Source organism: Tursiops truncatus, chromosome 5, assembly GCF_011762595.2.
Source record: "Tursiops truncatus isolate mTurTru1 chromosome 5, mTurTru1.mat.Y, whole genome shotgun sequence".
NCBI lineage: Eukaryota > Metazoa > Chordata > Mammalia > Artiodactyla > Delphinidae > Tursiops > Tursiops truncatus.
The window spans coordinates 117,093,201-117,110,354 of record NC_047038.1 but is presented as its reverse complement, the minus strand read 5'-3'; the positions used below and the strand labels follow the sequence as shown (position 1 = coordinate 117,110,354).

General features: G+C 40.5%; 1 protein-coding gene across 2 annotated transcripts in view; it reads right to left on the bottom strand.

The window, feature by feature from the left end:
- MAML3 (mastermind like transcriptional coactivator 3) overlaps positions 1-17,154 on the bottom strand; it is a 438,815-nt gene that overhangs the window by 170,389 nt on the left and 251,272 nt on the right. The gene's annotated exons all lie outside the window — the stretch shown is intronic.

Below are 17,154 nucleotides of genomic sequence, written 5' to 3'. Positions count from 1 at the left end.
AGGCTTGTGCGCCCACCCACACAAGCACACACAATTTAGTGCTTGATTATATCAGCATATAGCGCTAATACAGCTCACGCGGCCTTGTTCACTTGCCTCTCCAATTAGAAGGAAACGCTGAGGGCAGGGGACCACATGTTAAGCTGCCTTTGTTCCCCATAACACCCACCACCTTATTAGGCACATAATAGGCATTTGACAAATACGTTTTGTTAAAAGAAGCTTGTCTCCGTTAATGAAATGTGTGTTCTTGAAATGTTCTGAATCAAGTGAGTTTTTTGGTAAACAATTCCATTTTAGCGATACTGGGAAAGTTGCGACGGGAATACTAGGATACTAAGCGATCACTATTCCATTTGGATTGTCATACATTTTTAAACTCTTGGGTCTGAACTGGGGAATCTTATTCTGGGGGCGGCGGGTGAGTGCCTATGAATCCCCTGTAATTGTATCCACATTTGTTTGGGGAATGTGTATTTTTCTGGTGATACTGCTGTAGCTTTCATTGTATGTGCTACTTAAAAAAGAAAAAAAAAAGTTAAAATCCATGAGCCTGGAAGGTACTCAGGAAGTTGGTCTAAGCTTCTAGGGAAATAGTTCAGCAGCTTTGGTACGCAGAAAACACTAATCAGAGCCAACATCTGCTGAGCCTCTGCTCCACGCCAAACATTTGACATTCACCATAGTTAATTTTCCCTGCAAGGTAGGCATTATCATCTCATTTTGCAGATGAAGAAACTGAAGAGACCTGCCCCCCAGACACACAGTTATTAAACATCCAATGTGAGGTCTGAATCAGGATCTGCTGGATTCCAAATTAGGAAGCTTTTCATGAAAACTGTCTGTCTCTCTCTGATGCCCTACCTAAAATAATGATAATAAAAAATAAATTAACCTTGGGTAGATTATTATTGTCCCCACTTCACAGATGGGAAAACTGAAGTTAAGAAATATATATGAAATTCAGATATACATGATACCTTGAGGAAGACCCCACAGCTGGTAAGCGAAGGGGCCAGTGTTCAAACTAAGGTCCGTCCACTTCCTGGGCCTACTGTTCCTCACTGCCTTTCACAGTCCCCTGTGGGGATGGCCTGGCCTCCCCGTGACTCTTACACAAAAATCATGTATAAGAGTCCCCATGACTCTTATACCAAAAAACTGGTTCCTGGTTTCAATATACCATAATACTTTTTAACCAGAATTTTGGACACTGTTTCTCATACATGATGGTACTTAGGGCTCTTTAGGAAAACGGTGGCTGGGCCCTCAGTGGAGCAGCTGTAATGGTGCCTCTTCAAATTTCAAGGAATACTACCCTCCACATTTATAAGGACCTCAGAGACAGTACTGTTGATACTGGATATAGACGGAAGGTTGGCTATAGGATCATTCAAGATTCATCCGATATTATGAATTCATTCCACTTAGCTACTCAGCTTGATATGAGCAGAGTAGATTAATATGTGAAAGTGCTGTTAGCTCTTTGAGAGAAAATAATATTGAAATTCAGGTTTAACTGGAAGGCAGTTTTGCACAGTAGTTAAGCAAAGCCTGGGCCCTGAATTCAAAGAGATCTGAGTTCAAATCTCCACTCTCCCCTTGACTAGCTACACACCCTTAGAAAAAAAAAACCACTTGACCTTTCTAAGCCTCAGTCTTCTCACATGTAAATGGAGATAATAATACGGTTATGACAAGCTTCGTGAAGATTAAAGGAAGACACATAGGTAGGCTGTGTAGAACAATGCTTGAAACATTGTATTCACTAAAAAAAAAAAGGTAGTATTTTGGTTTTTTGACTTCATGTCTAAGGAAATCGGATAAGGAATTTGTAAGATTTCTCCCTCAAAATCAAAACAGGATAAAGGATACAAATAAATTCTCCTTCTCCTTGAGTGATAGCACTGGTATTAAAAAGGAACTCAATCCTGACCAAAAAAAAAAAAAAGTTCAGAGGAAAAGATTCTAAAATAAGTCTTTTCCTGTGCATAGGTTTATCCAAATTTCCTTCCTAATTATATTTATTACTGTTGACATTTTATTACTTAAAATAATCTTGTGTGATCCTGAGAGAGTCACAGAAATGGGTGGGGCACACTGAACTGTGCTATGGTCTTTCTGTACATGTCACTGTTAGAACTAATTACAGTGTATCTGTGGGTTGGTTCCACATCTGCGGAGTCAACCAACTGTGGATCAAAAATACTTGAAAAGAAATTCCAGAAAGTTCCCCAAAGCAAAAGAATTTGCCACGCAGCAACTGTTTACATAGCATTTACATTGTAGTAGGTATTATAAGTAACCCAGAGTTGATTTAAAGTGTAAGAGAGGATGTGGGTAGGTTACATACAGATACTATGCCATTTTATGTAAGGAACTTGAGACATCCTCAGATTTTGGTATCCATGGGGGGTACTGGAAACATTCCCCTTGGATACCAAGGGATGACTGTATTTCAATCCCATGTTGGTGTGGGAAACATGGCAAAGTGAAGACAGATTGAAGAGCCTGATTGATACTTTCCAATTCTTGTTTCTATAGTAATTTAGTATATGTAAGACAAAAGCCTTTAAAAATACAAATTTTCGGGCTTCCCTGGTGGCGCAGTGGTTGAGAATCCGCCTGCTGATGCAGGGGACACGAGTTTGTGCCCCGGTCCAGGAGGATCCCACATGCCGTGGAGCGGCTGGGCCCGTGAGCCATGGCCACTGAGCCTGCGCGTGTGGAGCCTGTACTCCGCAATGGGAGAAGCCACAACAGTGTGAGGCCCGCGTACCAAAAAAAAAAAAAGTACATCAAAGCACACGGCTGATGTCTTTCAAAACAAAAGAAAAACTAGAACATGAACAAGTTATCCTTCTGCTTATATTTCAGCTACTAGTTGTAGCTAATTATATATTACATTAATAGGGTGTACAGATTATTCATAAATGCTTGCTTTATTTTGGTTTCAAAAACACATTTTTCATCAGATTGGGTGGAATGTATTTACAATACTAGGAAGTCAACCCCACTGAATGACTTTCTTGTAGCAGTATTTCTCATCAATGTACATGCATTTACTTAATCCAAAAGACAGCTAGTTTTCTCTATTAAAAGGTATACAAAAGAATAACCTTTGAATTTCATCACTGTAACTTGGACAACATGTCACTCTATTGAATATAAATAGGAATCTGTGTGCTGTTATTACTTAAATTTTTTTTTTTTTTAAATCCAGCTTTTACTAGAGGATAAACTTCTTAAGGGCAGGAACCGTGCCTTTTACATCCTTTGTGATGCTCACAGTAACGGGAATATAGCTTCGTTCGTGTGCAATTGGTCTTCAGGAAATGTTGCTAGGTGATTCATATTTGAAGGGGAAATGGAAAGAAAAGCCCGAAGGACTTAAAGGATTTGCATGCACACATCTTGCTGTGAATAATACAAATGTGGAGAGAGATGACTAAGTGGACAGCATGGGGCACTGTGGGCTTTGACCCCTGTAATATGCAATAATAGGAAACTACAACGTGACTAACGGCAGCACCCAGGTCATAAGATGGAAGACGGAGGAACCGAAGGATGTACTGGAGGAACTCTGAGGTGCCGTGGAACTGCAGCATCAGCACGAAATGGCTTTCAGGGAGAAATACTTCAGTAGGAAACACAGCACAGAGGACGAGGGCAAGGATAGAAGCCATAGGATAGAAGCCACAGGACAGAAACAATAAATGCCTTCAAGTGAAAAGATGAGGGAAAGAATTCTTAAAGCAGAAGTGAAAAAATCACGTAACTAACAAGGTTGGGTTTAGCGTCAACGAGATACTAGCTCAGATGCTAGGTCTTCTAAAATTGTATTGCCTGCTTTAAATAAAAGCAAAGGCTTCTTCGCACTGGACCTCAGAATTCTACATTAATTCTCTGCCACAAGGCATATTTGATATTAGGACCAGGGCTGCAAAATAAAGAGAAGCAAATTTCTGGCGTGTTGGAGCCTATGATTTCCGGCCTCCCTCCCCTCCCCTCCCCGACTCTGGACACCACGCCCACCCACATACCCACCAGATGAGTCTGCTCATCTTTGCCAGCTCAGTTTTCCCCACCCTAAGCACCTCTGTGCCAATACCACTTAAGCACCTTATGAAATGTCAAAAGCCTTTCATAGTAATTATGGTGTCCACAAATATGTCCACAAATTTGTGACACTCCATTCAGAGGGTAGAACTAATTCCCCTCCTCTAGAAGGTGACTGGACTTACTGACCTGCCTCAAAGAAATAGAATAATGAAGAGGCAAAGGTCTGTGACTTCAACGCGATGTCATACAATGTATGGTGACTTCCTCCTTGCTTTTTCCTGAATCACTCACTCTGGGGAAGCCAGCTGCCATGTTATGAGAACACTCAAGCAGCCCTGCGGAGAGATCCATGTAGTGAGGAACTGAGGCCTCCGGTCAGCTGCCATGGGAGGGAGTCCCCGGGGGGCAGATCCTCCAGCCCTCGTCCAGCCTTCAGATGACTGTGGTCCAGCTGACAATGGGACTGCGACCTTATAAGAGATCTTGAGCCACAGCCACCCAGCTCAGCTGCTCCTGGATTTCCTCAGAACTGCTTGTTCTTTTAAGCTGCTGAATTGCTGGTGTAATGTGTTACATATAGATAGAGAACTAATATAGTAAAATTTCCAATAGAGCTCTTATTTATTTTGGAGTTAAGTTTTAAACTTAAGTTTTACTAAAATGCCTGTTTTACTCTAACCAACTCCCCAGAGAGAGAGAGAAAAAGAGAAAGAAAAAAGCAGTTTTAAAGTAATAATAGTTTTCATTATTTGGGGAATACTTGTTTACCTGTTCCTAATACACAAGAAGGTTAGATGTTCTAAGTGTTCATTTGAATTAAATCCCATCTCCTTTTAAGCTTCTGATTTTGACAAAGACAAATGATTTTTGCCATACAGTAAGATTCTAGAAATAATCAGGCCTCAAATAGTTTAAGAGACTTCTAAGGTAAGGGATGGAGAAGTAGCTAGATTTTCTGTTGAGGAGTTTTTGCTCATTTAACAGAAATGAACAAAAAGTATACATATTCATATTTTATGTTAAAATATGACAAGTAATTTTAATTTCAAACAGAGGTAATTGCAGGAGGAACAATCTTGTTGTGGCCAGGATGAAAGAAAACTCTTTTTATCAGCACTTAAAACTTGCTAATAGTGGGTTTTTAAAAGAGAATATTAATACACTTTTGCCGTTTTGTTTGCAGTCCCTGTCCACATAATTTTCACATATATGATAATATGTTTCTCCCAGAATCTTTCCATCTTTGTATGCCCAATACCTAGATATTTCAGGTATATAATCAATGCCTACTGAATGAATGAATGAATGAATGAAGTTAGAGGAAAACTGAAACAGTTATACTCTCCTAGAGGATTAAAAAGGTATGAAAAGCTTATGATATGATTAATGTTTTACATTAAAGAAAATGCATATAGTACATATTATGGGTCTGATACTATTCTAAATGCTATACATAAATTAAGACATAGAATCGGCATAACAATCCTATTATTATAGTCCCCATTTTCTAGATGGAAAAACTAAAGCTCAGAGAGAGCTTATGTAATCTGCCCAAGATCCTACAGGTAACGAAGAGGTGAGCAGGATGTGAATATCCCTCCTAGCTCCAGAGTCCACTCTCTTTTTCTTTTTTTTTTAACATCTTTATTGGAGTATAATTGCTTTACAATGGTGTGTTAGTTTCTGCTTTATAAAAAAGTGAATCAGTTATACATAAACATATGTCCCCATATCTCTTCCCTCTTGCGTCTCCTCTTGACCTGCCAGGGCAGCGCCCTAACTGATCTCACGTGAGCTCACACCTGGCCGGTTCTCAAGTCCAGAGAAGGTGCAGGTGGCCGGCGAGAGAACTGTACCTGCTTTGTGGCGTTCGGGGGAATTGTGGTTATTCACGAGTTTCTCTCACTAGACCGCCAATTTAACACTCTGTCAACTGTCCAATTATTCACGTTTGCGTGGAGCTAAGTGGGTTCTTCTCCAGCTGCACACCTTTTTTTCTCAACATAATTAATGAAGCTCATCAAAACCCTAGAAAACAAGCCCAGAGCACCAGCCACTCTCATTGACATGTTAATAGGAGGTCAGGCGCGCCTGACCCACCGCAGGATGTTTATATGGCCCCAAGGCTGCTGCTCGCAAATGTTATATGTTGACAATAGGGTTTGAATGAATAAGGGAAGCCCCGGGTAACAAACGGCTGTGGAAGTATCTGAAGGCCGTGGGCCACGCAGAGCAGGTGAATTCGAATGACAAGGACACAGAGCCTGCTGTGTGTGGCTCTCGGGATGTCGGGAGGGCAATGGGAGGCACCAGTCTATTCTGTCCAGTCTATGCTGTCCAGTTTAGGGTCACAGAGCTGTTAAGAGTTGACATAAAGAATCAGCGGCTCTGAAACAGCCAAAACATTTTCATCCTGCTTCACCTCTGGTCCTGCCGATCGCCTTTCTGATCACACAGCAGACTTTTGCTATTGTTGTTTCAGACCTGCCCTGTCCAACACCTGGCCACTAGCCACGTGTGGCTATTGAACACCCAAAACGTGGCCTCTGCAAACTGAGTTGTGCTGTAAGTGTAAAAGACACACCCGATGTCAAAGACTTGGTATGAAGAAAACAATGTCAAATATCTCATTAACAATTTTTATATTCTTCGACATCATATTTTCATATATTGGGCTAAATAAAAATAGATTAAGGGAATTCCCTGGCGGTCTAGTGGTTAGAGCTCCCCGCTTCCACTGTAGGGGGCACGGGTTCCATCCCTGGTTGGGGAACGAAGATCCCATATGCTGTGTGGCACGGACAAAAAATAAAAATAAAAGCCTGGCTTAAATAGTCAATTCATTTGCTTTTTTAAAAATACACACATATATATATTAAAATTAATTTTATCCGTTTCTTTGGGCTTTTTGTGACGTGGCCAATAGAAATTTTTAAATTCCATGGTTTGTATTTGTGGTTTGTATGATATTTCTATTGGCAGTTCCGCTCTCGAGTTTGGTACACCTACACCCGTCACAGCTCTGAGAGGCCAAATGATTTTCTTGGGGCTTTTCTGCCACAGCAAGGAAAATCTTAGTAAGAAGTGATATTGAAACTAGCATTGTCTGTCCTGAAGGCTGCTCTACAGTCAGATGTGAACCACCCTGCATTCCAGGGCCTTTGGTCACCCTTCAACCTGATGGTTTCACATTCCAGGCCCCTCGGGGACAGCACAGCATGGTACCTCGTGGCACACGGTACTTGGATTCTTACTGCACGGACCTGACAAGCTGACTCTCTGCTCTGCGCTTTAGTGGCTTTTAGGGAATGAGCAGGTGTACCAGAGCCCCAGCCTGTGGTTGTGCAATTCATGAATAGCACAACAGTGTCCAGTGGAGGGTGCAAGGGGGCTGCAGCTTCAGTCCATCTTCTCAGAGGGGGTGACCATTTCCCGATTCTCACCCAGGCACTAGAAACACTAGCAGTGGCCTCAGGTGCACTGCTGTCTCCACCCAGAGATGACTTTTTCCTTGCACCACTGTCTCCCTTCAGCTTGGCACTGCAAGCATTGGTGGCCTAGCAAGCTCATTAAAGTCCTTTGTATGAACTGGCTGGAGCCCAGTGCAGAAAAGAAGCCCAAACACACTTTCAAATGTGTCGGATGCAAAAGCAATTAGGGAGTGCAGGTATGTTGATAAAACGTCTTCTAGGAAATCATAATATTAATACATGAGAGTTATCAGTTTGGATACTATATGGAGTCAATACTTACTCTTTAGTAAATGAAAATGTATAGATAAGCTGCATAAGCTCATGAATCATATTAACTAATCATGAAAATGTATTAGAAATGTAACTAACTCAGGAAAGGTATTTTGATTCTTTACGCACTGGGTCAGAGGCAAACCATTTGGTATCATAAAACAGATGAATTCCATAGAAACTTGCTCAGCAACCAAGATATAATACACTATCTTTGTATAGGAAAACAGCATTTTGTTTTTCAAAGAAAAGTCCACAGTTGCCATGAGTAGTTAATGAGTGATGACGTACTATGTTTGAAAGCTTGGAATCCTGCGCCTCTGATATTCTCGCATGATTGGCTATCTTTAGACAGGACTTTCGAGTAATAGGTAAGATGTGACCAAGTAAATCCTTATGATAGAAATATTAAGCAAAAGGAACATATAATAGTCTATTACTACTCTAATGAAAACAACTATTTTCATAATAATAGGAATTTATTGAAAACTAAACCCTTGTAAAAACAAAAAGCCCAACTACAAAACACAGGAGAAGCTATTTGTGGCTCAATTTAACACAAACTTTTAAAAAAGTGCTATGTGCTGGCTTCACCCTGTTGCAGAGCGTGGAACCTGTACCTTAGCCAATGAGAGATACAAATCAGCAGAATAAGATAAATAATAACAACTGTTTGAGTTGCTTTTAAATACAAATAAGTTTTGATATTTCGATGTATATATGACATGCTTATCATCTTTCAGAAAATATTATACTACCCTAATATTTAACCTTATGGTCATAAATATTTGATTCATTTCCCTTTCATCTCATCATATATTCAATCACCAGGTTCTGTTATTCCTTTCCTCTAAATGCTGCTGTGTCTGTTTCTCCTTCAAATTTAAATGCCACATCCAGATCGAGATTCTTACTGTCTCCTACTTCAAATAGCAGAAGGTCCACTAGCTGTTCTCCCATGCCTTTCGCTTCACTATTCTGCAAGGGTAACCTTCCGTCCAGACTGGCCAGAATCTGTATCATCTCTTAAGGAACAACCCCTTGCCTGCGCCAGAATGTCTTTCTACCACCTTCCACGCATCCAACTCCTACTTATTCTTGGTCTGCCTCAAGGCTTACCTCCCCCTTGGAGGCTTCTCCTTTCCAGTCCCGGCAGTCCTGACCCTCGCCTCTCTCTGCCCATGAGCCTTAATGTAGAATTTAGTAAGATGGCACTTAACCACTTGCTGCCTTGTATTTACTTGTTTCATAAGCCTTCTCATCTCCCCAACTAGACTGCCAGACACTGTAGATGATATATATATATATTTTTTCACAGCCATGGCCGCTGAGCCTTGCGCATCCAGAGCCTGTGCTCTGCCACGGGAGAGGCCACAACAGTGAGAGGCCCGCGTACCGCAAAAAAAAAAAAAAAAAAAAAATCACTCTATCCTAAAAAAGAAAAAGAAATCCAGGAAGCGCAGAGTACCCTAACTTTTCCATCTTACTTCAAACGATACAAGTCGGAGACCTTGCAGAATTTATAGTTCCACGGACAATAATTTAAGCACATGCAAATACTGAGCAGTGAAATAAACATAGGTTGCTTTAACTGTAGTTCCGGTTATCTTATGTACTATTTCTCCAATAGAAAATGGTGGTGGATTGCTTATTAACATCCACCTTCCCAAGCCTCGTCGTAGACCTACTGATTGTGCATCTTTGGCCGTGGAATCTGATCCCCTGTATCTTGAACCATTTCTCCAGGTGATTCTTAGGCCCACAAAAGTTTCAGAACCACTGTCTGACGGGTTGTAAGCTCCCTCAGTAAATAAGAATATTCTCATCCCACAAAACCTTTAAAGAGTATTCTCATAGGGGGCTAATTAAAACCTCTTTCTTCCACAGTACTATTATAAAATGAATTCCTTTCCTAAAACTTTTCTTTTTCTGCTGTTTACTCTTAGCCTCATATTTCTAAGACTCCGACAGAATATCAATCAGGATTTTCAAAATATGCCAGTATGTGGATGGAAATGACCTATTATGCCCATGAACTGGAACATGAATTGGAACATTTCATTTATTATCTGGAATTTGGTAGTGCTTCTGCCCACGGGTTTCCCCTCAGCTGGGAGGCCCTGGATTGAGTCAGTGATGAGGGTTCTGTCAATATTTTACCTTGCATCTGAGTTGCCAGATGCTATTGGCTTAGTCAGGGTCATGGAACTTAAATTGTCTCCATAGTCCTTGAAGTAATTCAATATTTTCAAGATTCTAAAAACCACTCAATGGTTATAACCACCAGATCTTATTCTAAAATAGCATGATGGTCATGTTGACACTCCTGTCTTTCTGAACACATGTATTTGACATGTACATTTTATGTCAAGAGAGCACTTTAGCATTCATGAAATCCGCTCTATTAAAGCCCAAAATGTTAGAAGCAATAATGTGAACTATGCTGTAACATATAAATTTCAATGTCGGACAGTATTCGATATTCAGATAGAAAGGTGTTGAAAGCCGCCAAGGAAGCCTCTGGTAGACTGAACATCCACATTTGTCTTGGATTTTCCAACTCCCTGGTATAGTGACAATGAAGTAATAAAAATGACATAAGCATCCAAAAACAAAGAGGGAGGGGGATGGAAATAGCCATCCAGGGTGTCAACAAAATTCTGGAAGATGAAAATCAGATGGCTGAGTGGTGAACGACTGAGCTGTTTAGGGAAAGCTAAATCTAATCCGGCAGTGGGGGAAGCCAGAAATAAAGCAAGATGGGTCAAGTTAAAGGATGCTGTACAATCTCAGGAGTCAGAAGCACCTCTGAATGCCAGGGTGGGAGGTGTGGGGTGCACACAAAAGGAAAATTGGCTAAAGTTCTGTTTCATGAAGAGGTGGACCAGATACACAACCCCAGACTGGAAGGAGTCGGGAGAGGTGAAGCCACAAAGCTCTGGAATCCTGCATCCCAGCCCTGGCTGAGGATGGGCTGAGGAGCCATACAAAACAGGGAACTTAAGTGAAAGTCTACAAAGTATTTACTGAGATGCCCCTCGCCATCACCGCCACCTGCCGATCCCCTTCCTCTGCTCAGCTCCTGAAAGCCGGCCTCTAGATTTACAACTCTCTGTAACGAGGTTGAGGGAGTCTTTTCTGACTGGCCCTGGGGGGAAAATCTGTAGACGCTGGCCCAGTGAAGTGGCTGGGTTCTAGCTCAATCCCCCTACAGTGAGGCTCCGCATTTGACAAGCCCTATCTAAGCGCACAGAGCAACTAGTTAGCTTTACCGTGCCTCACCCTTTAACTAAACAAACGTGTGAGAAAAGCTTTCAATGTGAAAGAAAGAAAAATAAAATGAGCATACGGAGAAATGGTGCTTAGGAGAAACAGAGACAAAGCAGGGAGTACAAGAAAACTTAGTTTTAAAATGATAATTAATAGCTTTAGATCGAAAAAGGGTAAATCAGAGAACAAGGAAGAACTTACGGAAATTAAAAATGTGATAAATAAAATAAAATGTTTAATTTTAGAGTTGGAGCATAAAGTTAAGAAGATCTCACGGAATGTAGAACGGAAGGACCGAGATATGGAAAATTGAAAAGATACGAAAATTAGAGAACAATCCAGGAGGTCTGATACATGATGAATAAAAGTTCCAGAAAGTTAAAAAAAAGAGAAAAGGGAAGGGAGAAATGATCAAAAAATAATACAAGAACATATCTTAAGGACACAGTTCCAAATTTAAAAAAAAAAAAAGTCATAGTACCAGACATAGTGAATGGAAAAGGGCTATATTAAAGCATATCATCAAGAAATTTTAGGGATAAAAGAAGATGTGAAAAGCTCTCAGAGGGAAAAAACAGGTTACACACGTAGAGTAGGAGATCCAAATGTCACTGGACTTAGCAGTATGAAAGCCACAGGATGGTGAAGAAATGCCTTTACAATTTGGACGGAATATGTTTTCTTGACTATAATTCTACATCTGGCAAACTATGAGTCAAATGTTAGGATAAAGACATTTTCAAAAATCATTTTCATAAAAACAGTCTCCTGTGCACCATTTCTTAAGAAGCTCTGAGGATGTGCTCCACCCATTTAAGGGACTAAGCTGAGAAAGAGGAGGAGAAGGGATCAAGAAAAACAGATAATGCAACACAGAAGGGGGTGAAATATTCCAAGAATGATGGTGAAGGGCAGTTGTATGACTTCAGTTAAGCGGCAGACCAAGAAAATGTAGGACAGAAGAATATTGGCACAAAAGCATATAAGCCTTCAGGAGAGACACCGAAGGAAAGAAAGAGAGAGAGAGAGAGAGAGAGAGAGAAGGAGAAAGAGAGAGGGAAGTAGGAGGTGGGAGGAGAGGGAGGGAAGGAGAGAAAGAGGGAGAGAGAGAAAAAAAGAAAATAATAAAAAATAGAATATTTGATGTACTTGATCATAGTGAAAGTTGTAAACGGTCAGAAGGGTTGAGGATAGACTGAAAGTAGGTACAGAGATAACATCAATTAAAAAAAGAGGCAGTTAGGGCTTCCCTGGTGGCACAGTGGTTGAGAGTCTGCCTGCTGAGGCATGGGGACATGGGTTCATGCCCCGGTCCGGGAAGACCCCACATGCCGCGGAGCGGCTGGGCCCGTGAGTCATGGCCACTGGGCCTGCGCGTCTGGAGCCTGTGCTCCACAATGGGAGAGGCCACAACAGTGAGAGGCCCGCGTAACGCAAAAAAAAAAAAAAAAGAGGCAGTTATAAATTCCAGGGAAAACAGAAGGTTATACAAGAAAGGAAATATAACCATAGTATAGTACGTAGCTAAACTGTGAGGCACTATGCAAACGTCAGCCATGTAAATATGCAATACCTTCAAAATCATAATTTGTGATATATTGAGTTCTACTGAGAGTATGCGAAGAGAAAAAGAGAGGCGGTGTGTGGAGGGGGGTGTTTGTGAGGAGGCAGTGTAAGTGAGTTAAATCCTCGTCTTTTATAGAATCGAACAATTGAAATACTGAGGAACAGCAGCTTATGGAGATAAATAAGAGAAAACAACTTCATGAATTGAAGCAACTGCCTTTGGGAAGCAGAAATTAGAATGGAGGGGAGGAAGCGGGGGGCTGCTGCTTCCTATGATAAGCCTTATAGTACTATTTGATTTTCTGAACTAGGTCATGTATTATTTGGATAAAACAAACAATACAGAATTTACAAAAACTAAACAAAGAGGCACCAAGTTTTTAAGGTTAAGAAAAATGTATCTTCAAAGAGATTTCCATGATGTCTGTGAATATTGGAGCTCTGGTCCTTCCCTGGAGATTTTTATGGCTCCAAAGCTTATGATAATATACCTCACAGGAGACCCAACAGATTTTGGTAAAATAAAATTGAAAGGGGAAAACATTCTGTAAAATATAAGCATATAGGGACTCATTATGATAGACCCAGCCACACACAGAAAACACACATATGAAGAATAAAGTAGCAAAGTGTCCATGATTTATCTAGTCCTATCATTGCAACTAGTAAAAATTAACATCACATTTTGGAAATCATTCACTTTCCAGTCTTCCCCGTAGGAATTATTCTTGGGCTCTGGGTAACCCTGTACCCTTTCTTGACCAGAAAGTAGTTATTTGCTTTTGCTTTACTTCTTTCATAGTTGCTCCATTGTTTTTTCACTTGTGGGACACAGAGACAGAGTTTGCCATCCCAGCAATCTCATTGTTGTTCCACTGGTTCAAGATAACCACCTCCTATCAAAGGATTGTTTTTAGACCTGCCTTTCCAGTTCTTCTATTTGATCTCAATGGCAGCTCTGTGTTATCTGTGCTAACTCTCCCCGTTGGAGCTGATAATCAACTGTAAGCATATTTTTGGTCCAAACTTTGATCATTGCCGTCAAATGACTTATGAAACATCCTTATGTTTAAGACACGGCGTTCTGTACTATACAAAAATTAGTAAAAACAGAGAGAGAGAGAGAGAGAGAGAGAGAGAGAGAGAGAGAGGGAGAGAGGTCCTGTCTTTGAGAAACAAGATCAGGAAGATAATAGACACAAACCAAAGTAAGTTCTGGTTATTTCACCACAGAAACACATATTTAAAAAATTAGAGAGCAATCCAGAAGGTCCAATACATGATGAAGAGAAGTTCCAGAAAGTGGAAAACGAGAAAAGGGAAGGGAGAAATGATCAAAGAAATAATAACAAGAGCATAACTCAGAGAAGAGTTGAAAGCTTATAATGGTGGAAATTTTATTAATATTTTCATTGTCACTATTTTAGCTGATTTTCATATGAATTAAGAGAAGATTGTAAGGAACGACAGGTGATGTGGAGAGAGAAAGGAAAAGAGAGTGAAGTGTGGGGAGAAGGGGTTTGAACTATCTCCTAGAGCAGGGATTCACAACTCATATATGTAAATGAATAGAAAGTAATGATGTCACCTCCATCCTACTGGCAAATTGGATAACTAAGGATTTTTTGAAAAAAAATCAGTAGAATGTAAACATTTAAAATATAGGGTATTTTCCTTCCTTAAAAACATTTTTTTCCTAGTGGTAGAATTAAACATACATGTATGATGAAACATTAAAAAACTAAGTGAAGTATAAAGAGGATTGCTCAAAAAGATACATGTACCACAATGTTCATAGCAGCTCTATTTACAACAGCCAGGACATGGAAGCAACCTAAATGCCCATCAACAGAGGAATGGATAAATAATATGTGGCACATATATACAGTGGAATACTACTCAGCCATAAAAAGGAACGAAACTGGGTTATTTGTAATGAGGTGGATGGACCTAGAGTCTGTCATACAGAGTGAAGTGAGTCAGAAAGAGAAAAACAAATAGCGTATGCTAAAGCACATATATAGAATCTAAAAAACCGGCACTGATGAACCTAGTGGCAGGACAGGAATAAAGATGCAGACATAGAGAAGGGACTTGGGGACACAGAGCAGGGAAAGGGAAGCTGGGACGAAGTGAGAGAGTAGCACTGACAGAAATACACTACCAAATGTAAAATAGGTAGCTAGTGGGAAGCAGCTGCATAGCACAGGGAGATCAGCTGGGCACTCTGCGACCACCTTGAGGGGTGGGATAGGGAGGGTGGGAGGGAGGCTCAAGAGGGAGGGGATATGGGAATATACGTATACATATAGCTGATTCACTTTGTTGTACAGCAGAAACTAACACAACATTGTAAATTAATTATACTCCAATAAAGATGAAAAGAAAAACACAATAAATAACACTCAAATAAATGAAAGAAAAGTATAAAAAGGAAAACAATAATCGCTCATAATTTTACCCACCAGAAATACCATTCTTAATATTTTAGCTATTCAGTATTTTTCTATACCTATTAAAAAACATAATTTAGATTGTGACATACAAGCTGTTATTTGATCTGCTCTTTTCACTCATATTTTGTGCATTTCCATGTGATTAATCATTCATTAATAGCATGATTTTCATGTACATTATTCATTTTTCCAAAATGCTTATTTTGGTCCTAATTTTCACAATCATAAGAAAAACCATGAGCATAACCTTTGTACATAAATCTTTGTTCAATTCTCTAATTATAAGGAATAATATGTAAATTCTGAGAAGTGGAACTATCAGATAAAACATATTCAAGATTTTGAAATAAGTTGTTTTTTTTTTTTTTCTCTATTTTTGGCTCCCTCTTTCTCAAAACCTCCAGGAACAGAGTGAATTTCTATCTGTTCCCGAGAGAAATGGCTTTTGCTGCAAATGTCCCAAATAAGTAAACATCTGTATAAGAAAATTATCTTGAAATAAATGTTCTAGTGTTATTGGCTTCAGTGCTCAAGTTACTCATTAAAACTAAGTGTTCATCATGGTCCTTGTGGCCAAGAAAGAGTAAAGTCAATTTTCACTAGCAACAGCAGAAAACAAATTTGAACTATACCTATGTATAATTATACTTTATATCTTGCCTGTAATTCACGCTTGTATTTGTGCAATGTACTCCCATAGAGTGTAATTAACTATTCCAAGAGCTGTGTCAATACTTCTCCACAATCAGATAAAAGCATGAAATAAATGGTATGTTTGCAAAAAGATAGTCACATGTTTATATATGTATGTCAAAGCCTGTTTCAAACAGTGGTGAGTTAATATTTCATTAAAAAGCATGCTTTGCTTGATGGTCCTTTATGAGGTTAAGAAATGATTATTCTAATAAGGAAGATTCTGTCCATACTGAAAGCACCTCGTGAGATGGAAGGAGGAAAGGAGGAGCTCACAGGTTTAATCTAGAAAACCATCACTTTTGTTTCTTCATCACTTGACTGAGCCCTTTCTCAACATGACCTCTGCAGCTCAAGGCTTTGGTTACTCATAGCCAGGCAAGCATAAGGACCTGAAACAAGCACCTTCAAAATTCATGTTCCAGCAAAGACAGGAGCTTCGTCCCAAGCTGGCAAATTTCAAAAGACATTTAAGTGAGGGTGGGGAGTGAGGCTGGCTTACGTTGCACCCACATGTCTGCAGAGTTGGAACCACTGGTCTGGTTTGGAGGAAGGACTCTACCGTAGCTGGTGTGAAAAACAGCAGATGTAGAAGCACGAGATGCCTTAAGATTAAGAGCAGACCATTCTGACAGCCTGCCATCTCATAAACCTCTGGGCTACAACAAACATCCTTGTGTATTGCCTATATTCTTGCCTGCTTCAGAACTTAATATTGAAATGTGTAAAATGCTGCCTTTTTCCAATGGTATATAGGGTTTCAATGAAGCCAAGATAAGACATACAAGTTCCCATTTCAATGATGTTTTTCTACCAGCGACTGATTGCCGTTGATGTCAACCAAGCTATAGTTTTATTTCTCCAGGCAGAATTTCTCTAGAGCTGGTCAGCATGTGCAGACAAGAAACCACTATGAGGTTCTGGGGTTGGAAGGGCTGTGAAGGACAAGCATCAAGCCACAGAGCTCAGGCCTGTCTCTGCAGGCCAGCACCGCCTCCAGCCCTGCAGCCTCCCTCAGGCTTGGGGAGGTGGGGTGGGGGGCTGGGGGAGGGCGCACACAGGGAGACGCAGATGCAAACAGTGCCTGGTGATGCAAGATCTGCCTGCCTTTCTTCCCAGCGCTCCCAGTGCATCCCCCTGTGGGTGCATATCCAAGCACTAGTCTGGACCCGTTTGCACAAGGGCCCCTAAAGCAAAGACTTTCCTGCAAAGTCTCCAACTGCAATGCAAATGTGGGCGTCCAGGGAGGACTGAGGCGCAGAATTGTGCCTACACAACTGACAGCAGTTGGCAATAAAACGATGGCTCATGAATTCACCCATGTCGGGGTAAGATCAGTAGAACCGCGGATCTCCCTTCGCGCC